Source organism: Salmo trutta, chromosome 12 (assembly GCF_901001165.1).
Source record: "Salmo trutta chromosome 12, fSalTru1.1, whole genome shotgun sequence".
Taxonomy (NCBI): Eukaryota; Metazoa; Chordata; class Actinopteri; order Salmoniformes; family Salmonidae; genus Salmo; species Salmo trutta.
Window position 1 is genome coordinate 26,468,869 of NC_042968.1, and position 24,353 is coordinate 26,493,221.

General features: G+C 41.6%; 1 protein-coding gene across 1 annotated transcript in view; it reads left to right on the forward strand.

The window, feature by feature from the left end:
- Positions 1 to 490: 490 nt before the first annotated feature.
- Positions 491 to 24,353, forward strand: part of LOC115203274 (carbohydrate sulfotransferase 8) — a 188,708-nt gene continuing 164,845 nt past the window's right edge. Inside the window, exon 1 of the mRNA XM_029767820.1 lies at positions 491 to 876. The gene's annotated coding sequence lies outside the window, so the exon portion shown is untranslated. The remainder of the gene's footprint in view (positions 877 to 24,353) is intronic.

Here is a 24,353-nt window from a genome sequence, read left to right on the forward strand (position 1 = left end):
GTGGTCGTAAACATGTAGTGCAAACACCATATCAACACATTTTTTTTGTTTACTTTCTAACTATTCTGTCTTTATTGCACGACAAGCAGACGCACCTGTCTCTGTCGCGTGGTAGCCGGCTATATTTCACTTATTTCACATCACGGGCGGACACCTTGATCTCAGACAGTAACAGTATAGCCGCTTCGCGCTAGGCTCGACAGATAAAAATGGATTCTATACGGTGATTCCCTGGCATTTGTGGCATCGACTCGTGTTCAGGTAAGCAGGAAACAACCGCTCCCAGTTACTGATGTATTCTATAATAAGGGCGCGCACTGGTTCGGTGACTGTATGCTACTGTAGTCATGTTCATATTTTGTCTCACTTCAAATCCAAAAGATGAAAATACATTTTGCATTGAACATACAAGATGAAATGTAGTTTATTCATCCGTTTTTCAACGGATCACCAGACATTACTGTTATTGTAGTGGTTGCCTGGAGGAAAGAAGAGGTACCTCTCCTTGGAGACTTCCCGGGATGCAAAACTCAAGCGCAAGACACAAGAATGGAGCGCAATACTGCTGCTGTCTGATTGGCGAACCGTCCATCGCTTCATGTTTTCACATTAGTTCTACCCGACGAAGCTCTAACCAGGTCTATTGCAACCAGGACTCGACCACGAGACATCTAACTTGTAGAGACAGTAGGCTAACATTTGTCTCGGGTTTGTTTAGTCGGAAAAGCCTATTATTTAAGAAATAGGCGGACGCCCTTTCGGTGGTGCTGAAGATAGGAGGACTTGGCTGATCTACGAGTGAGGAGAATCAGTACACGAACCCACACTTTTCTGCCCCGTCTTGTCAGCTTTACGATATCAGTTGCTTTCGCGAAGGTAAGTTTATTCCCATACGTATCTAGATAATATTTTTTGTCATGCGAGTTACGTCATAAAACATAACTAGGCCAACTGTCTTCACATCCTATAGTAGTCTGGGTTGACATCTCACCTGTGTTCAGTCAGTCAAGTTTTTGTGTTCTTGTTCATGTTGAAAATGTTACAGAACCTCGTTACACATCATATTGATAGGCTACATTGATACATTTAGCCTATTTAGTTATTATTGAAATATAACAACTTCATTAGCACATATTTGCTTGATTTGTTTATTGTCTCACTGTCTCATACCGTTTTCACTAGATACCACAGCTACAAAGTCAAAATTGGCAATATCGTAAAAATTCATGAAAACCAAAATGTGCTTTTTGCTCTTAATTTAAGGTTAGGGTTAGGCATAAGGTTAGCAGTGTGGTGAAGGTTGGGGTTAGGTTTAAAATTAGATTTTAAGAAGATACAGTGTAGAAATAGGGGGGGTTAGGACTTGTGTCTGTGTTAACTAGTAATGACCGTCTCTACAGGTGACAATTGGGCAAACAATATATATTGTTAATCCAATTGTTTTTGTGCCGCTACAGTAGACCTATCTCCTAGCCTACTTTTGTGCGAGAAACGTTTTTCTACACATTTCTGTGGTCATGCCTTTGCTCATAGGAACCAAACAGTGGATTGCAACGGCCTATCGGTTTCATCAGCGCATTTTAGAGGTGACATAAGACCAATAGCCTAGTTACAGTGGATAGATGTGTTTGTTGAAGAAATGATCATGCTCTCTCCTCTGGTATCCATTATACCTTGCCATTATTGGCATTAGTCAAACAGATAGTATTCTTCTGCTCCTCTTTTCCCCGGTTCTTCTCTCCCAAAGTTTGAACATAATGAATGCTGCCACTGTTTTTCCCTCATTTAGAGTCATGCCTAGTTGCTCCTTGCAGACTGCCATATCAAGCATGCATTATTCAATTTAAGTGGTCAGTGAATGAACTCAAATTGTGTTCATCCTAATTATACACTGAGTACATGGGGAAAGTATCCCATTATTCATACTGTGATTCAAGAATGCTCTGTCATTTTTCAAGTCTCAGGTTAGAGCAGGCTAGGTAGACTGACTGCAAATATTTTCTGTGATAAATGACAGAGCATTCTTATTTGGTTTGGAATATTATTTTCACCTTGTTTTGTGGGAATTTGAAATGGCATATATTACATTGATGTCTGTGTTTAACTCCACTTTCAAATGAACCATGATTCTGTTCAATTTCTCATTATTACAAGATGCACTGAGGCTTACAGAAATCTGAGAATAAATACACTCCCCACCATTTTAAACGTAAGAATGTAAAATAATTAAAAACTGTCATTAAAAACAAACACGGGCAAGTCTCCAACAGCACCTGCTGCATGCATGGTAAAGACAAGAATGTGAGTGACAGCAAGGTGTGGTTATGGGCCCGCGTTACAGGATCCAAGGGACAATAGAGTTGGGAGGATCAGCTTTATATTGTGGATTTGTGTAGGTTAAAGTGCCTGTGTGGATAACAGACGTGGATGACTTATAGAAAGTTTTGTGTAGGCTTCATTTACTATTGCAGTTTGTATCTGACCTACAGTAGATGTGGTTCAGAGATGCCCTATGGAGCTGACCCAGAGGGTGTGTTGGATTATAAAGGCGATGGTCGCAAGGATCAGGTGTCAGTATTAACTGCAGTGCAAACTGCAAACCCTTAAATAGGCCTACATCACTTTATACTTTATGACAAAGAGTGAGTGAGTTCAGCCTAATGGCTTCCATTTGTTCTCCCCTCCTTGCTTCCAAAAACATGTTATGTTTTGTGCCAAAAAAAGAAGCTCTTGGTAATAGATGACGAAGGTCAGTGATCCGTTTTTTGTCCAGTTCATGTTTTTCTCCTACAAATCTATGACTTTACTGCTAGGTGCTCTGCTGAACACAATAGAAACATATTGGGGAAAAGAACACACAAGATTGCTGTGTTTACTAGCTCTGAAAAAGTGACCCAGTCTATAAGCATGGGTATGACACATTGTGGAAGATGTAATCTTAAATTATTATAATGATCTGTTAGGCTACTCCAGCTCTTACTGATCCCTGATAGATGCAGTGTATTCAATGGCTTTTTGAGGACCTCAGCTTTCTGCCGTCATTGGGGTCCTATTGGGCATCAAGATTTAGGCCTCTGTGAAGCAACTCTGTACATTTGCTGATTATAGAAACATTATGTGCAATATTTGTGCAGTATTGTGTAATTGTTTTTTTTGTAACAGGAAATGAGTATGTCAATCATGTTAAAATGGCCCCCAACCCCTTTTCACTTGGTGCCAGAGAATGCAGGTGCTGTCCAACTAGAGAATAAGGTCCCCTTTGAGGTGGTGTCCATGTGACTGAATGCAATGGCTTCTGTCAGCGCCAGGGTCATTGGACACAGCAGAGCTTTGACATGTACAAAATGTGCTTGAAGATGCTGTGCTCATACTGAGGCTGGCAGAGGCCCAGTGAAGCTGGGACATAGCACAGATGGCACGGAGGGAAGAGCGCAGTCCAAGCCCAGCTGGAAGCTAGGGATGCCTTACTGCGGGTGTGAGTGAGTGAGTGTACTTGTGTGCACGGCCGGCGTTATGGGCGGGCCCTACCTTATCTCCTTGCCCATCCAAATAAAATATTTAAATATTTATTTATTTGACTGAGACGCGCTGACTGAAAGATGCATCAATCTCAGATAAAGCATCTGAGTGAGCGAAACAGAGACCCCTGTCTCAATATGTCTAGACCATGTACAGTATCTGATTCTGTCTGGACCAAAAGAGTATGGAAGGTCATACCATTTCTGTCCAGACAGCATCAGATATATGGGCTAAAGATAGTAAGACAGAGGGGCGCTGTTTTGCTCACTCGGATGTTTTCTTCGGTCAGAGAGTTTCAGCAAAGAGGAAGAGGCGAAGCAAGAGGGCTCACACTCTCCAAAATCTGTCCAGAATAGGCTTAATGCATTTCTATGGGCATAATAAGCAGACCTAAGCTTGTCACCTGCCTTCCCGCCTTTGGGACAACGACTCCCGTTGTTAGGGCAGAAAGATGAGCATCTCGTCATTATGTACAGGTCTCTGGTTTCAGCCTCATGCGAATTGGAAAGGTAAGTTGGCGGGTCCACAGTGCACTGTTCGGATGCTGGCTACCCTTAAAGTAAATTGATGATTTGTCAAAATTATATAATAACTCCTGTATAAATAAAAACATAAAAAATATTTGACCAGATAGAATGACTTAGCATGACTTAGCCACAGAGGATCATTAGCTTCTTTTAAAACATAGCTGTGTAGGCCTATGCCTATTTGGGAAGGCCACAATTTGGGCAGCGCGTGTTGCAATAATGTCTACCTGATTGAGTTACGGCTGTCAGTGAAAGCATCTAAAATATGCGTGAAGATAACGTGTCTTGAGTATAATTTAATATGTTGCAAAAAGAAGAAGGGGAGGGGTGTGCAGCGAAGATATGTCGTGTCTATCTCCAGAATGCACTCACTCAGCTCTCCAGAATGCACTCAGCTGTCTCCCATCAATTCTTGCGCATTCATTGTTTCATTCTGTGAATTGTTTGCCCTTTAATTGCTTATTTTTTTAATCAATTCCCCATTACATCTGTCACCAGTAGGCCTAGTAAATGTACCGTTAATTTTGTTACATTAATTTCTGTTAATGCATGTATTAATTACAGTCATTTACCATTCTCATTCTCGGAGTGGAAACGTTGTTTGCAGAGTTCACAACCTGCTACACTTGTGATAAACACGTTTTGGTTTATTTCATAACCATTACAAGTTTTGTCAATCTTTTCATTGTCTTTTGTTTGAAGTGTTCCATGAGCAATGAGCATGAGTCTGGTTTCTCAGGAGCGCCTGAGCACGCATAGAAGTATGCCTACCTAACCTGCTGCGTGTAAATATAAGAAAGTGCCCATTAGGCAATGTCTGATTGTCTTAACTCACCACTTCCACCAGTAATAAACTGAGCTTCTCAGTGATTGTTTTCACCTCACACATTGTCAACAAAGTCTGTTTTTTATTAACATCCATTGCGAATGATAGTTCCTCAGTATTTTAAAAATCTTTCCAACACTCCCGGCCTCGATAATCCCCAAGCCTCGGAGTGAAAGAGCAAAATATCATGATCTGATAATTCCATAAATCCAGTGGAAATGTAATAAAAACAGCTGTTTGTCTCGAGCTCACTGGTGCGGGAAACTCTGAGGGTCCGGAATAGGCTAGTTGACACAATGTTGCAAGTTAGCTAGCAACAGCTTCTGGCCGGACCCAGTTGATGATTTGATACAATGTTGCACTTCACTAGTGATAGCTCAAGTCAAGACAGATAGCAAAGGAGGCAGACAGGCGGAATAGAGAGATTAATGTGATTGAAAGAACCAGAATTTTCATCAGGAGATTTTCTACTGTTTTTATTTGTCGGCTTTAGGCTTATGCATTTTACTTAGTTGACGATGGATGTTATAGGCCTACTGCTGCATTGGCCTATAGGCCATCTCTGAGTTCTATGCACTCATTTCTCTAGCCGCCAATGGGCCACAGCGTATCAATGTGTCCATATGGCAGAGGCTGGTGCTCTCGCCTTAGTTACATTATTACTTTTAGAATTGTAGAATTTTACTTCAGATCTTTATGATTAACCACATGAAAATTATTTTGAGAACTAAAATGTTATTATTGAAGTGAAACTGTTCCTCGAAAATGTGCATATAAAAAAGATCATAACTGTCACGAAGATGGATAGAAATGGTAGGATAAATTGCAAGCATCCTCAAAGTTGAAACTCAAGAGCTGCCTATGGGCTTTACTATAACACCCATAAAAAAATGGTGAAAGCACAAGCGCGTGCACACATAGGAGGTCCCGTGAAAAAACATGCCAATCTATGGATATCCAAGGCCCATCCACCCTGCTTGTGTGTGTTATAGAAAGAGAGAGAGAGTAAGAGAGAGTGTGTGCATGTGTGGGCATGTGTGTGTGTTTATCAGAGCAATTACTCATCACACCTGTTAGTCCCTTACGGAAAAAACATATGAATTTCACATGTGAACAAGTGAAGTGTTCCACTTTTTTTTTTTCATGTGATCACATGTGATCTTATGTGAAGTTAATGTGATAACATGTGACATCATGTAAAGCAACATGTGATAACATGAAACTACACGTGTTACCATGTGATCACATGTGAAGTTTTCCAAAAACATATGTTTTCACATGATTTCACATAAAAAATGTATGTGAAATCATGACATTTTTCTGTAATTCACTTACTTTACCTTTTGGTTTCCAAGCTGAATCTGCGGTTTTTGTTACTTTTGTTACCTTATAGGTGATCAGTTACTACCATGGGGATGTATTGAAGCCATGGTGCTGTGTAGCTAGGTGACCCTGGACTGGGGGAGGGGGGTTTGGATCACTCTTGAGTCTGATTAAGGACAGTGATTCAGTGCCTAGGCAGTGGCTTGTGCGACATTACAAGATCTCTCTCTTTTTAAAGAAGAACCACCTGAGATCCCAAGGCGGAGCAGGAACGCATGACGACAAACACACACAGTGGCTTCAAAGAGCTAACCTTCCTTCGCCGTTTCCAGTTGGCAGGCCGCTAGAGAGCAGAGTGGGAGAGAGAGAGAAAAGAAGCCTGCTCTTTTCATTCCGCCACATCTGTTCCGTGAAGGAATAAGTGCATGATCTGCACTCTGATTACAATGAATTATTCCTCACCCGGCTATAAATATGTGCTCCCTTGAACACTGAGCCTCTTTCAGGGCCAGGAATCTTCGCACTCAATACAGCGCAGCATCACCAGGCAACACCCATGGCCTTGTCGACTGGTTTGGAGCTGGAGAATCAGAGGAACCAGTTGAGTTTACTGGGTAGTTACTGCAGTCGAATGACCAACGCGCCCTCTAGTGGCCTCATGGGTGGAATGTTATTCATCATTTCATAATTAATAAACATTATTATAATTTTTAAGCCAGAAATCTGGTGTTTCTATGTCAAACGGTTTTGTTATATTTCAGTCTTGTCAAAAGAAGTGCACTATAAAGGGAATAGAGTGCCATTTGATGGCAGCCTGAGCCTCAAACAGGAAGTGGATGAATATGATATTGGTCCATCACCTCTAATGGGAACAAAAGGTCATCCCTTAATTATTCATTTGGGATGTCAAACAACCCTCAGCCGCTGTTATTTAGAGGAGGAGATTCATTGAATAATGCAGAAGGAGGATTCTCTTTCCTCCTCCAAAACCAGAGGCACCCACACTCGTTGGTTTGGATGTTTTATAGTAGAGCCTTATCTTTATGCTAGAGCCCCCTGTCATTTTACACCGACCCGACCTTCACTGTCACTTCTGGTGAAACTTGGGATGGCATAGAAGGTGACATCTGACTCGTGTTGTTTTTCTACATATTCTAATGCCTGTTTACAGAGTGCTCCATGCAGGGAGAGAACGATAATGCATTAAAACAGCTGAATCATTATGGTTGTCTTCCCACTCCCCCTATCTGTTGTGGTAGACTACCCTTGTCAATTGCTTTTAAGCAGCTTTCTTAATATGTAAGGGATGTTTATTGCAGCTCAAGGAGCAAAAGGAGATATTAATGCTATTAAAGTGCATTAAAGTGAAGAATGGTGTAATGTGAGTCGCTACCGTGGGAAGAATAGCTGGGAGGAAGCAGAGAGGATTCAGACGAGTGTGGGGGAGAGTCTGCAAATGTGCTCTTTGTTCAGCATGAGAGAGATAGAGAGAGAGAAGAGAAGCAGAGAGAGGGGGTGGTGGTGGAGAGAGAGGCAGATAGAGAGCGAAAAAGAGAGGCACAGAGAAATGAGAAAGAGAGAGGCAGAGGAGAGAGAGAGAGAAAGAAAGAGAGAATGACAGAGGGAGATGGAGAGAGAGAGACCACCTCCAGACTGTTCTCTGAACATGCAGAGATGCACATGTCATTACGCTCACCTGGTTCCAATTCCTCACTGATTGTGTTTGTATAAATGTGCCCTTTGTTTCCCCATTGGACTGTTGATTATTGTTCCCATGTCCGTTGGTCGTGTGAGTACCTATGCATTGTCTCAGCCTGTGCTGCGTGTTTTGTGCATTGTGTATTTGTCACGCCCTGATCTGTTTCACCTGTTCCTGTGATTGTCTCCACCCTCTCCAGGTGTCGCTTATTTTTCCCAGTGTATTTATCCCTGTGTTTCCTGTCTCTCTGCCAGTTCGTCTTGTATGTTTAGTCAAGTCAACAAGTGTGTTTTTCCCGTACTCTTTATTGCTATTCTCCTTTTTCTAGTCCTCCCGGTTTTGACCCTTGCTTGTTTCTGGACTCTGTACCCGCCTGCCTGACCATTCTGCCTGCCTTGACCACAAGCCTGTCTGCCACTCTGTACCGCCTGGACGCTGATCTGGTTTTGACCTTTTTGCCTGTCCACGACCATTCTCTTGCCTACCCCTTTGGATTAAAAAACATTGTAAGACTCCAACCATCTGCCTCCTGTGTCTGCATCTGGGTCTCGCCTTGTGCCTTGATAGTATTACGGGTCTCGTCCCGTGTCGTTCTATGAGGTTTACCCTCGCTCTTTTGTTTGGGTACATCCCTGTGTTTTGTATACGTGCTTGGTTTGGGTGTATTAAAAACCCAGATGAAGTATTCCTCCGCCTGTCTTCAAATCCTTTATACCAGCGTGACAGACTCTCAGGCTGCAGAATGGGGGCAGTGGAACTACATTGATTTGGGAAATTAGACATACCTACACTGAGTATACAAACCATTAAGAACAGCTGCTCTTTCCATGACATAGACTGACCAGTTGAATCCAGGTGAAAGCTATGATCCCTTATTGATGTCACTTGTTAAATCCACTTCAATCAGTGTAGAGAAAGGGGAGGAGACAGGTTAAAAATTGATTATTAAGCCTTGAGACATGGATTGTGTATGTGTGCCATTCAGAGGGTGAATGGGCAAGACAAAACATTTAAATGCCTTTGAATGGGGTATGGTAGTTTTGTGCCGGTTTGTGTCAAGAACTGCAACGCTACTGAGTTTTTCACTCAACAGTTTCCCGTGTGTATCAAGAATGGTCCACCACCCAAAGGACATCCAGCTAACTTGAAACAACTGTGGGAAGCATTGGAGTCAATATGGGTCATTATCCCTGTGGAACGCTTTCGACACCAGAGGGTTCTTGCCCCGCCGAGTTGTGGCTGTTCTGATGGCAAAAGAGGGGATGCAACTCAACATTTAGGTGTTCCTGATGTCTGGTATACTCAGTGGATTTTTAAGATCAAATTCAATAGGAAGGAAATCTAGTAATTGGAATAATAAAATGTTCATAGCAGTGAATTTCTGGGACGCAGGAAATCTCTTTACTCCCTGTTGCCCTAATAGAACACCAAATGATCAATACATCTCTATAATTAACAATGTACTTCAGGAGGGATGAGTTTTTATGGATACATTACTGGATACTTCAGCTCAGTCTGTCAATCAAGAGAACACATCTTATTAATGTATTTCCTGTTCGAACCAGTACTTGACTTGGAATGAAATAGGTGCCGGTACTCATTTTGGGTGCTGGTACTGTTTATATTTATGTGCAGGAGCTCCACAATACTTCTGAGCTAATATTCTATAAGAGGAACAGGAGCTCAAGCAGTAGAACATTTGAGGTGAGCCCCTGCCCAAGTCAAGCACTGGCTAGAACTGAGGTAAGATTGAAAACCAACCCGACACAAACTATGGATTGTTTGTGCTTGCCTGCAGAGTAATGCAGAGCTTTAAAACAATAATTTTTAAAGAAAGTACCGGTAATTGCTTTCTTGCCTTTGCACTAGGCTTTATCTAAAGAACCTTCCAAAAGAATAGTACCTAAATTCTTAGAAAAAAAAGATGCTATCTTGAACCTAAAAGGGTTCTTTGGCTTTCCTCATAGGATAACCCTTTGAAGAACTCTTTTTGGTTCCAGGTAGAACCATTTTAGTTCCAAGTATAACCATTTTGGGTTCCATGTAGAACCCTTTCCACAGAGGGTTCTACATGGAATCCAAAAGGGTTCTACATGCAACCAAAAAGGGTTATCCTATGGGGAGAGCTGTAGAACACTTTTGGAACCCTTTTTTCTAAGAGTGTATTGTACCTGTACAGGTTTCATTTGTCTGTAGTTTTAGCTGCCAGGCAAGGTATTAGTTATGTAACTGATCAATTGAGAAATGAAAACATTATTTTGGTTCCCTGCTGGGGACGCTCTGAGAAATCATTGTGGATTTTGTGTCAGTCAGTATTTCTCAGGAAGATAATGTCCTTATTCCCAGAGTTTGATGTTGCTGTACGGTACCTAGTGACAACGCTCGTTTGTCTTGGCCTTGAAATAAAGGTGAGGATGGACTGGGGAGCAGATTTGATCTGTGTGTCTCTGTATATCTAGGGAGCCAGGGATGTGTATTGCTATATTGCTGCTCAGGGGGATGAACATCTTCCTCCATGCAGACAAGGTCACCGTTCGGAGGCTGAGGGCCGAGGGAGCAGCAGGCAAGGGCCAGGTGCTCTGTGAGTTAGTTTGTGGATGGATGGCACTGTGCCTAGAAAACAGAGCTAGAGCCCAGCCTGCCCTCCGCTCGGGACTCTCCCTCCATCCCTCCTCTGTGGGGCTCTCAAAGCATTGCTTAACTCCTGTAGAACCCAACGCCCAGGTACCAGGGTGTTGATCAATTAGGCAACTGTGTTTCAGCCCAAGTTAATTACACAAATGCATTCTGCACTAAAGCCTGTCAAGTTATTAGCTGGCAGCGTAGCGGTATTCAAGCCATTCCAGCCATTCGGTGATACATACACAAACAGTTGTCGGGGCAGTCTCAGTGAGGGAACTTTTTCTCTGAGAGACCTATCAGCTGTGTTATAAAACAGAGTGAAAATAGAGTAAATGTTACTTTAACAGCAAACATTAAAATGTAGTCACAGGTTATTCAGTTGAATTGTGACACAAAAGACCAGGTTCATGCAGAAGTGTAGGTGTGGCATGTGGTTAACAGTTGTGGTTTTATTCAAATGCGTTAACAATGCTGGTGCATAGATTTGCTTTATTTGAATACTACATTTGACATATTGTATCGTAAACGTGTCTGTCTCTGAAAGCTAGATTAACAGAAAATCTTACTGCCCATACAAACCTCTTTCTACAGATGGTTGAAGGTTCACTGGAGACGACATCGTCCAAATATTATTCAGTATCGCTCCTTAGAAGCCAGAAAAATGACTCAACCACAGCTTTCATAAATAGAGATAGCAACCCACTGAGCACACACTGGTTGAATCAACGTTGTTTCCACATCATTTCAATGAAATTACGTTGAACCAATGTGGAATATATGTTGAATTATCTGTGCCCAGTGGGAAGCCCTCTCTCTAATTAGTATCTCTAATTAGCAGGATTTCAGTCCTTCACGGCGTAGTGTGTTACCAAGTGTTTTCTTGGTGACTATGGTCCCAGCTGCCTTGAGATCATTGACAAGATCCTCCTGTGTTATTTTCATTCACTCACCCTCTCACAAGTTACTAATGTTAGGTTTGTGTAATGTGACATGATTTCTTGTAGTCCTAATTAAGCTTGGGATTGTCATGGAGCTATTTATATTACAAACGTAGATAACTGCTATATATATATAGCACCTTCTCTAGTGTTCAGTGTGTAGTATATTTTCTCGTTCAAATATTATTTTATTGAACACATACACAAGAATGGTGTATAGGTATAAAATACAAGTTTACAGATCTTATCTAAACATAAGAGAACAGACATTAACCAAAAGACCCAGAGTTCTGGGCACAAAACAAATATTAGAAAATAAGACATACAGAACAAGGACAGGCAGAAAAAAAAAAGGGTCGATGTAACCCCCCCACTTATACCCCCCTTTATCCCCCATTTATTCCACCCTATTCCCCTCCCAACTGCTCAGGTGGCGGGGCCAGCACATGCTGCCCAAAGGTAGATTACCATATGACAATTGAGAGTGCGTTAAAAAGTGCAAATTCACAGCGCCGCCTGGTCCAAGTAAGAGAGGAAAGGCTGCCAGATTTGATCAAATGTTGATAATTTATTGCTCAGAATATATCTAATTCTTTCTAAGTGTACAGTGTTTGCCAATTCGCCGAGCCATAATTTGGTAGAGGGCGCTTCCCTCTTTTTCCAAAACAAGATTAATTTTTTTGCCGAAATGAGACTGTAAGAGATGAGTTGTTTTTGGGAGTTGGTTAATCCGTTTAGGGAATCGGACACTCCCAGGATTATCAGAAGCGGGTCTGGGTCTATTGAAGTCTCCAGAACTTCAGAGAGGACCCCAAAAATTCCACACCAATAACCATACAAGTTAGAGCATAGGGCAAAGCAGTGGAGTAGTGTACCCTGCTCAGCCTGACATTTATCACACATAGGGGATGTACCAGGAAATATCCTATGCAGTTTGGTTTTGGAGTAGTGTAATCTGTGTAATACCTTGAATTGTATGAGACAATGTCTGGAGTTAATGGAGCAGGTGTGGATATACTCCAAGCTGTCCTCCCAGTCTGCCACCGAAATATCAGTCCCTAGTGCTTCCTCACATTTTGCCTTAATGGCATCAGTAGACGGTGCGCTAACAGATTGAAAAGCGTCATATATACGAGATATCAGTTTGTCTGAGGTGGGGCATATTTTTATGCATCCGTCAAACATGGAAGGTTTAGCATTCCGAAATATTGGGAGGTGTTTTCTAACATAGTCTCTAATATGTAGGTATCTGAAAAATATACTTCTGGGAAGATTATAAGTTTCCCTCAGCGATTCAAAGGAAGCAAAGGTCCCCACTATATATAAATCCCCTATGGTACTTATCCCCAACTCTCCCCATCGCTCAAAGGTGTTATCAAGGTTAGAGGGGGAAAAGAAGGGATTCCTGGCAACAGGAAGCATGAATGATATTGGTCTAAGCTCAAAGTGGACTTTAATTTGCTTCCAGATTCGGACTGTGCTATGTATAATAGGATTGTTACGGCAAAGTGACATCTCCAGATTGACAGGTGACAAAATCACAGCACCAATAGAGAAGGGGTGGCACTCCTCTCGCTCCATACTAAGTCAGCTGGGTGGCGGGTGTGCGTCATCCAGCAAAAACGTAACAGCGCGGAGGTTGGCGGCCCAGTAGTAAAATATAACGTTTGGGAGAGACAATCCTCCTTCCATCTTGGATTTACAGAGGTGTTTTTTACCTATCCTGTGTGTTTTATAATCCCAGATGAAAGGATTGATAATAGAGTCCAGTTGTTTATGAAAGGATTTAGCTATGAATACTGGGATATTCTGGTATAGGTAGAGCAGTTGTGGGAGGAAGACCATTTTAATGGCATTAATTCTTCCGAGCAGAGAAATTGGGAGAGTTCTCCAAAATTGTATGTTTGCCTTAAGTTTTTGCATCAGAGAGGGGAAATTATCTTTAAATAGTAAGGAGTATTGTTTGGTAACTACAATTCCAAGGTAGGTACATTTTTCTGAAGATAGCTTAACTGGAATATGTTCTAGCCAGGAGGTGTTTTCCAACCGTATGGGCATTAATTCACTCTTGTTCCAATTTATTCTGTATCCCGAGAAGGTACCAAACAAATTAATCACCTCCAGAATAGCTGGAATACTATCTTGGGGTTCTGTTACATAGAGGAGAATGTCATCTGCGTATAGGGAAATCTTATTTAGAGTATCTTTAGTATTATAGCCGTGTATTGCTGCATGAGATCTGATCGCTTGAGCGAGAGGTTCAATAATTAGGGCGAAGAGCATAGGCGACAGCGCACAACCCTGCCTTGTCCCTCTGTAAAGGTTAAATCGGGGCGACAATGATTGGTTAGTGAGTATTCTTGCACAGGGGTTCCTATATAACAGCTGGATCCACTTTATGAACCCATCTCCAATATTCAATTTCTGTGGGACCTTGAATAGATAGGGCCACTCAACTTGGTCAAAGGCCTTTTCGGTGTCAAGAGATATAACGGCAAGGTCCACGTTAGGTAACCTCTGAGAATACATAATGTTGAATAGGCGCCTGAGATTGAAGAATGAGTTTCTGTTACGGATAAAGCCGGTCTGGTCCGAATGGACCAATTTGCCAATTAAAGTGCTAAGCCTGTTAGCCAAAGTTTTTGCTAAAATCTTTTGGTCTGTATTAAGGAGGGATATTGGTCTGTATGACCCTACCTCTTCCGGATCCTTACCCTTCTTATGTATAACTGTAATAAACACCTCATCCAAAGTGGATGGGAGCGCTCCATCCTCGTTGGCCTGAACCAACATTTTGTGTAGGTAGTGAGAGAGCATGTTGCTGAATGTTTTGTAGAATTCACCAGGGTATCCATCTGGGCACGGGGTCTTGCCACTCTATAGAGATTTTATTGTTTCTCTAATTTCTTCAAGAGATATTTCCTTATTCAGGAAGTTAGAGTCTTCCTGGTTCAGGGCAGGAAGATTACAGTCTTCCAAAAAGTTTTGCATAATTAAGGGGTTAGGATCCGCTTTAGATGTATATAAAGTCTCATAAAACTGACGGAATCTGTCATTTATGTCTTTGGGGGAAGAGAGTAATTCCCCTGATGCAGATTTAACTTTGTGAATCATTCGGTCACTCACATTCTTACGAAGTTGTCTGGCGAATAGTTTGTGTGGTTTGTCACCAAACTCAAAATATTTTTGCTTGGCATAGAGAAAAGATTTAGCAATTTTAGCAGAGAGGATCTGATTGTATTTACATTTTAAAGACATAATTTTTTTATGTTTCTCCCTAGATGGGTGTCTAGCATTCTCCCTATCCAGTAAGTGAATTTGTCCCTCCAGTTCTACCAATTCTCTTCTGTTTTGCCTACTCCTGGCAGTCTGAAAAGAGATGATACAGCCTCTCAAATAAGCCTTCAGCGTTTCCCACAGTAATGCTGGGGAAGTCTCTGTGTTGTAGTTGGTATCAAAAAAAAATGTAATTTGGTCTTTAAGAATGTTGGTTCTGTGAGGAGCTGAGGATTCAACCTCCCAGACCCTCTCATTTTGTACGATGTCACCCAATCTCAGGGAGAAGGTGAGTGGACTATGGTCAGAGATTATAATATCATGATATCTCACATTACAGGTATAGGGGAGTAGTTTAGCATCAACTGAAAAGTAGTCAATTCGAGTATAAACATTGTGAACATGAGAGTAAAAGGAGTATTCCCTACCCGTAGGGTTAGAGATCCTCCATATATCAAATAAGTTCATTTTTTTATGTAGGTATTCAAGAATTCGCTTGAATAGGAGGTAGGGGTTTGCCGGGTAGAGGATCTATCCAAATATTGGTCTAGCACACAGTTAAGGTCCCCTCCAATGACCAGGTTAGTATGGGAGATATCTGGAATCAGGGCAAGGACTCTTATGAAAAAAAGAGGGGTTATCAATGTTTGGCCCATAGATATTTAGTAGAGTTACAGAAGTAGAGTGGATCTCTCCTATTACGATCACATAACGACCCTCTTTGTCCACAATAGTGGTTTTATGTAGAAAGGGAATTCCTTTCCGTACCAGAATCGCTGTGCCTCTCGTTTTGGCAGAGAAGTTAGAGTGATACACTTGCCCCACCCACTTACATTTAAGTCTGTTATGAGAATTGTTTTTCAGATGGGTTTCTTGCAAAAATATAATATCAGACGAGAGTGCTTTCAAGTGGGCTAGGACGCTTGCGTCCCACCCTAGTCAACAGCCAGTGGAATCGCGTCGCGCGAAATACAAAACCTCATAAATGCTATAACTTCAATTTCTCAAACATATGACTATTTTACACCATTTTATAGATACACCTCTCCTGAATCGAACCACGTTGTCCGATTTCAAAAGGCTTTACAGCAAAAGCTAAACATTAGATTATGTTAGGAGAGTACCCTGCCAAAACAAATCACACTGCCATTTTCAAATCAACTAGATGCATCCCAAATACCCAAAACACAGCTAAATGCAGCACTAACCTTTGACAATCTTCATCAGATGACACTCCTAGGACATCATGTTACACAATACATGCATTTTGTGTTCGATAAAGTTCATATTTATATATAAAAACAGCATTTTACATCGGCGCGTGACGTTCAGAAAATATTTTCCCTCAAATGCAATAAACGACGTGGTATGCTCAGAAAAATAGGCTAGGCGATACATGTTAGCGCCATCTTGGAACCATCTAAAATCAAAAATACTATTGTAAATATTCCCTTACCTTTGATTATCTTCATCAGAAGGCACTTCCAGGAATCCCAGGTCCACAACAAATGTAGTTTTGTTCGAAAAAGTAAATAATTTATGTCCCAATAGTTCCTTCTTGTTAGCGCGTTCCGAAGGCTACTCATAATGTACTGAAGCGCGCGGGACTTGTCGTCACGGATGTGCAAAAAATATATATTTACGTTCGTTCAAACATGTCAAACGTTGTATAACATAAATCTTTAGGGCCTTTTTCAACCAGAGCTTCAATAATATTCAAGGCGGACGCATTGTCTTACTAAACGTTTCGGAACAAAAGGGTTCCCATGGGCGCCCGCGTCATAGTAGTAATGGCCCTCCCCCTGTGACCAACTTCCCAAGCCTCTCTTTGGGTCAGTTTCTACCATAGAAGACTCAAACCACTTTGTAAAGACTGTTGACATCTAGTGGAAGCCTTAGGAAGTGCTAAATGATTAATAAGTCCCTGTGTGTTTCAATGGCAAAGGTTTGAAGTGATTCCACACATCAGATTTCCACTTCCTGTTAGGATTTGTCTCAGGGTTTTGACTGTCATATGAGTTCTGTTATACTCACAGACACGATTCAAACAGTTTTAGAAACTTTAGAGTGTTTACTATCCAAATTGACTAATTATATGCATATTCTAGTTACTGGGCAGGAGTAGTAACCAGATTAAATCGGGTACGTTTTTTATCCGGCCGTGCAAATACTGCCCCCTATCCCCAACAGGTTAAACCCTTGACATTCCAGGAAGTGAATGTAAGCCCCGCCTTCTTCTCATTTGTAGTTCCTATGGTGGCCTGCATAACATGTAAGTTACTAAAAAGGTAAGAAAGCGCACCAAACCATCACGATCAGCATATGTAGCACCTACACCCGAGCAGTATCCAACCCACCCCTCCCCCCCTGCAAGCACCTTTACTCTCCACCCTGTTCCCCTACTTTCCCCAACATTTACCCCTCCCATCAACCCACATTTAACAGGCATATACAAAAAGGAGAGAAAAAAACATGAAAATAAAAATAATAAACACATTGTCTGGCCGATGCCAAAAAAGCACGGCGCGATCTCGAACAAGAGGTAAAACAAAAATAAAATCCCAACTATACGTTCACCTCTCACTATCCTAGAACTTCTACTAACATCTGAACTGAGGAGGCTCCCGCGATTAAAGTGTTCAGATAGCATCTATTAAACCTAAACAGAATAAGTTGCAACTTAAACATATTGTGCACTTAAGCTTCATCTTGGGTCAATCCCTGAGATAAGCAAGATATAGCATCACAAGATTACATTGCTAAGCAATGCCGGTCTAAACATAAACCATCAGCAACCGACATAGTCAGCAGTACAATTACATATTGTGGGTTAGGAGATGGGAACAAGGATTTTGATAAATTGAACGTACCCCCCAATCAAAACTAAAAAATGTTTTAAAAAATTATTTTTTTAATAATTAAAAAACAATAGTGAACTATATATATATATATATATATATACACATACATACATACATACATACATACATACATACATACATACATACATACACACATACACACATACACACATACACATATACACATATATACACATACACCCATACACACACATGTACATATACATACATACATACACATGTGCACACATACACACACATCCACATATATACACACATGTGCATACCTACACACACACACACACACACACACACACATGCGCGTATACATACACACACACACGCGCGCAAGTATATACACGCATACCCACATACATACATACATACATACATACATACATACATACATACATACATACATACATACATACATACATACATACATACATATACACATATACACATACACACATATACATACACACACATACATACACATACACACACATACATACACATGTACATATACATACATACATACACATGTGCACACATACACACATACACACACATCCACATATATACACACATGTGCATACCTACACACACACACACACACATGCGCGTATACATACACACACACACGCGCGCAAGTATATACACGCATACCCACATACGTACACACGTGCACACACACACACACACATATACATACACACATACATTTACGCACATATACATGTGTGTATACATATACACATGTATACACACACAACCCAAAAAATATACTTAGAAAAATAAACATTTTTAAATATATACAGATACATACATACACACACACACACACACACACACACACACACACACACACACATACATATATACATGCATACACCTATACACACATCTACATACACACCCCAGAATAGTAATCTACACTAATTTAAAATATACACATACCTAATACTAAAATGCTAAGAGAAAATAATAATAAAGTACACATAGTAATTATATGTATGCACACCTACACAGACACAAGCACCACGGAGGTCTGGTGGGAATCTAATTGTGAGAGCGGACCAGGCTATGACAAAGGCAGAACAGCACAAAACATGAACTTGCTATCCAGCTGTCTGCGTCTGCCCCTTCCCAGCCATCAGACCCCCGCAAGCAATAAATAAATGGTATGGTATTAGGAATAATGTAAGCATTGAAAAATAAATAACGAAACAAAACCAAAATTGGGGAATATAAGTATATCCATGCGAAAATGTCAATGATCAGACCTGGAAGGCCTCCCAAACAGGCATCACCTGAACCCAGTCGGAATTAAAGTGAAATTAACGTTAAATGAGAGCTCTGACCGCCCTCCATTGGTCAGCTCAGCGTGTTACATGTTCGGCAGCCCTTGTTGAGACCGTTTAGTACGGTTTCACCCGTTATGGTATAGTATGGGTTTGAGTCCATGAGCAGACCCTAACACACAATGACAAGGCACTCTAACCTGTACGGGGGATTGGCGTATATTCCCGGATAAACTTCCCTGCAAACAAAACCGAGGAGAGCCAAATCTTCTCCCCGGAAGGCGGGGTAATTCTTAGTCTTGCAGGGAAGAGCAAGGCTGGGCGAAGATGGAGTTTGTAGAGTTTGGTCATGACATCTCTGTAGCCGGCGCGGTGCTTTGCCACATCGGGCGCATAATCCTCATATCCACGGAAGGGGGGCCCTTTATGTAACAGGTTGCCCCTCATTCGAGCCTTGCGCAGGATAAGATCCTTGGTCTTGAAACTGTGACAACAGATGATTACTGGGCGAGGACGTTGGCCCGGTCAAGGCACTGGGACAAGGGTGCGATGTGCACGGTCCAGTTGGGGATCTGAAGCCAAAACATCCGATCCCATTGCATCCTTCAATAGCTTGGCGAAGAAGTCGGTGGGGCAAGAGCCAGCCTCCACCCCCTCTGCCAGACCAACAATTCGAAGGTTATGGCGTCTGGATCGGCCCTCCAGGTCGACCACTTTCACAAAAAGCCTCTGCACACTATCCTGCAATGACGTGCATAGCTTCTCTAACTCGTCGATCCTACCAGCGTTGAATTCAGAAGCTTTCTCAAGGTCCACAATACTCTGGCCCTGTGAGGCGACCGTTCGAATGGTGCTTTCCATTTTAGTGTCCAGTTCAGCAATAGTAGCCTTAAGATCCTCAGCTATAGCAACACGTAGTTCTCCCAAAGCCCGGGTAAGTTCCGTAAGTGTCACGTTGTTACCTGTGCCTTCTGCCATGTCTGTCTCGTTGTTTGGCAGGGAGTAGGCCTCCGAAGTGGATTTATTGTCCTTTGGTCGCTTATTACTCAGCATTTTCACATAGAAAGTTACAATATTGTATTAGAAAGAAACGTTTGTTGTAAAAAGTGCTGTAAAGTAGGTTAGGTAAGATTATTTCGCAAAAAAGTTGCAGGAGCCTCTCACACACAGCCGTTCACTCCAACATGCTAGCTCCCTGTAGTATATATTCTGACCACACTTAATATTTATTTGTTTTATTTATTTATTTGGATCCCCACTAGCTTTTGCAGAAGCATCAGCTACTCTTTCTGGGGTCCACAAAAAAACACTAAATATAACAAGTAATAAAACTATCAGGTTTCAGGTAAGACCCAAGTGCAGACTGTGTTGAAGTAACAATGTTTATTGCAACAACAGGGGCGGGTAAACAACAGGTCAAGGTAGGCAGGGGTCAATAATCCAGAGTAGCGGCAAAGGTACCGGGCGGCAGGCTCAGGGTAAGGAAGAGGTTGGTAATCCAGAGAGGGGCAAAGTATAGGTCGGCAGGCAGGCGGGCTCGGAGTCAGGACAGGTGAGGTTCAAAAGCAGAAAGGCGAGAAAAGAGAGACTGAAAAAAGCAGGAGCTGAGACACAAACGCTGGTTGACTTGAGCAAACAAGACGAACTGGCAACAGACAAACAGAGAACACCAGTATAAATACACAGGGGATAATGGGAAAGATGGGTGACACATGGAGGGGGGTGGAGACAATCACAAAGACAGGTGAAACAGATCAGGGCGTGACAAAAACACTGATAAACTGATAGACAAGGACCGTCACACACATTTTAAATACAATGATATACAAATAATACAACTACAAAATGTGTGTGTTAAAGTGTGTCTGTGTGTGCTTGTGTTTGTGTGTGTGTGTGTGTGTCCCCTCACAGTCCCCGCTGTTCCAGGAAATGTTGTTTATGTTTTTTTTAAGTAATTTTGCTGTTTGCTTGAGTAATTGGTTGGAAGGGAGTTCGATGCGATCATGGCTCTGTATAATACTGTGCATTGATCAATAACAAGTAATAAAAGGCTAAGGTACATTTTTTATGAGGTTATGAGGGTAGTTTTCCCATAAATTCATTAATTCCAAGCCTTAGGAAAGACCCAAATACATTATCAATATTTACTGCACACCTGAATTAGAAAAACACACCTTGTGAATTAATTCTACAAAATTATCCAGTGTTTCTGCACTATTAAATGAATAAACGAGAACTTGAGGCAGTGAAGGGATCACTCTGCTAATTCAATCAGTATTTCATTTACCAGATAGTTTAATTACCAACCAATCACTGCCCTCTTTGGCCCTGCAGGAGGTCTGATATGACTGATGAGTGCGCTTTCCCCTGCCCTCTCCCACACACTGGGAATGGGAAAAACATTTCCAAGAAGCAAAGTCTTATTACCGTACATTGTTCATTTCCTACCATTGTGGGCGTCTGAGTAATAATTTTTTTAATAAATAAAAAACACAATGAAAAAATGATCCAGTCAAAACTTGAACATATTAAACCAGGTAGAAAATGTGTAAAATTCTAATGAACCTACAAAGTTACTTAATTTAGTTTATTAACATTCTTCATCAAGAATATGGTCAAAATGATATTATTGACAATGAAAGTGGTAGGAATGTTGTGCCCTTGTCCTATAATTGCTACATTTACTATCAATATAGCATTGTTTTCCAGATTGTATTTTGGCGATTATTTTTCGCAGTGCGTACAGTGAGGGAAAAAAGTATTTGATCCCCTGCTGATTTTGTACGTTTGCCCACTGACAAAGAAATGATCAGTCTATAATTTTAATGGTAGGTTTATTTGAACAGTGAGAGACAGAATAACAACAACAAAAATCCAGAAAAACACCTGTCAAAAATGTTATAAATTGATTTGCATTTTAATGAGGGAAATAAGTATTTGACCCCTCTGCAAAACATGACTTAGTACTTGGTGGCAAAACCCTTGTTGGCAATCACAGAGGTCAGACGTTTCTTGTAGTTGGCCACCAGGTTTGCACACATCTCAGGAGGGATTTTGTCCCACTCCTCTTTGCAGATCTTCTCCAAGTCATTAAGGTTTCGAGGCTGACGTTTGGCAACTCGAACCTTCAGCTCCCTCCACAGATTTTCTATGGGATTAAGGTCTGGAGACTGGCTAGGCCACTCCAGGACCTTAATGTGCTTCTTCTTGAGCCACTCCTTTGTTGCCTTGGCCGTGTGTTTTGGATCATTGTCATGCTGCAATACCCATCCATGAGCCATTTTCAATGCCCTGGCTGAGGGAAGGAGGTTCTCACCCAAGATTTGACGGTACATGGCCCCGTCCATTGTCCCTTTGATGCGGTGAAGTTGTCCTGTTCCCTTAGCAGAAAAACACCCCCAAAGCATAATGTTTCCACCTCCATGTTTGACAGTGGGGATGGTGTTCTTGGGGTCATAGGCAGCATTCCTCCTCCTCCAAACACGGCGAGTTGAGTTGATGCCAAAGAGCTCCATTTTGGTCTCATCTGACCACAACACTTTTACCCAGTTGTCCTCTGAATCATTCAGATGTTCATTGGCAAACTTCAGACGGGCATGTATATGTGCTTTCTTGAGCAGGGGGACCTTGCGGGCGCTGCAGGATTTCAGTCCTTCACGGCGTAGTGTGTTACCAATTGTTTTCTTGGTGACTATGGTCCCAGCTGCCTTGAGATCATTGACAAGATCCTCCTGTGTAGTTCTGGGCTGATCCCTCACCGTTCTCATGATCATTGCTACTCCACAAGGTGAGATCTTGCATGGAGCCCCAGGCCGAGGGAGATTGACAGTTCTTTTGTGTTTCTTCCATTTGCGAATAATCGCACCAACTTGTCACGTCCTGACCATAGTAAGAGGTTATTTTCTATGGTAGAGTAGGTCAGGGCGTGACAGGGGGTGTTTTCTGTTTTTCTAGGTTTTGTATTTCTAGGTTTAAGTTCTAGGTTTCTATTTCTATGTTTTTTGGGGGGGTTGATCTCCAATTGGAGGCAGCTGGTCCTTGTTGTCTCTAATTGGAGATCATATTTAAGTAGGGGTTTTTCTTCCTGGGGTTTGTGTGTTATTATTTTTTGAGTTGTGTTTGTTTTTCTCTGCGTCACGGTTTGTTGTTTTGTTAATTCAGTTATTTATGTATTGCAAAGTTTTACGGATTTAATCAAATGTGGAACTACAACCACGCTGCACTTTGGTCTGCTCCTTTCGACAGCCGTGACACAACTGTTGTCACCTTCTCACCAAGCTGCTTGGCGATGGTCTTGTAGCCCATTCCAGCCTTGTGTAGGTCTACAATCTTATCCCTGACATCCTTGGAGAGCTCTTTGGTCTTGGCCATGGTGGAGAGTTTGGAATCTGATTGATTGATTGCTTCTGTGGACAGGTGTCTTTTATACAGGTAACAAGCTGAGATTAGGAGCACTCCCTTTAAGAGTGTGCTTCTAATCTCAGCTCATTACCTGTATAAAAGACACCTGGGAGCCAGAAATCTTTCTGATTGAGAGGGGGTCAAATACTTATTTCCCTCATTAAAATGCAAATCAATTTATAACATTTTTGACAGGCGTTTTTCTGGATTATTTTGTTGTTATTCTGTCTCTCACTGTTCAAATAAACATGCCATTAAAATTGTAGACTGATAATTTATTTGTCAGTGGGCAAACGTACAAAATCAGCAGGGTATCAAATACCTTTTTCCCTCACTGTATATTACGTCGCGACTGAGACAAACACCTAGTTCAATTTGGATCCCGAGGCAAAACCATTTGAGAGCCACTGCTTTACAGTAGCCGTTAAAGCTTGTCTCTGAGTGTTTGGTTATGATAGGGCCCCACCACAGTTAAACTAATTATGCTCAGGACCTATTATTCCCAAAGCATAGGTGCCTTGTATTTATATTTAATGAAGGATTGTCATTAAAATTAAGCATTAGTGTTCAACGGCAAGCTTTAGGTTGATGCCTTTCAGAGTTGCTGCAGTCTGCAAAAGCCCACACAATCCCATTTGCATCATGATCCCTTTTTTGAGCAGTTATTAAACATTCATTACATTATTGTGTAATCAGTTGCTAATCTGATTTGACTAACATGGGTTAGCCTAGTGCTTGAAAATGGCCACCACAAACTGAACTTAAGCAGTTGTGACTGTATGTGTAGGGATTGTTGAGTGACCTGAACAACTGAAACAGTAGCTATGCTAGAACAGTTCCACTTCACTGTTCCCTTACAGATCTGCCTCTCATACCAACAGCAGTGGTTGACTGCAGGTGACAGAATATTTACATTTTAGTCATTTAGCAGACGCTCTTATCCACAGCGACTTACAGTAGTGAATGCATACATTTCTTACATTCCCCCCCCCATACGGGTCCCCCGTGGGAATCGAACCCACAACCCTGGCATTGCAAACACCATGCTCCATCAACT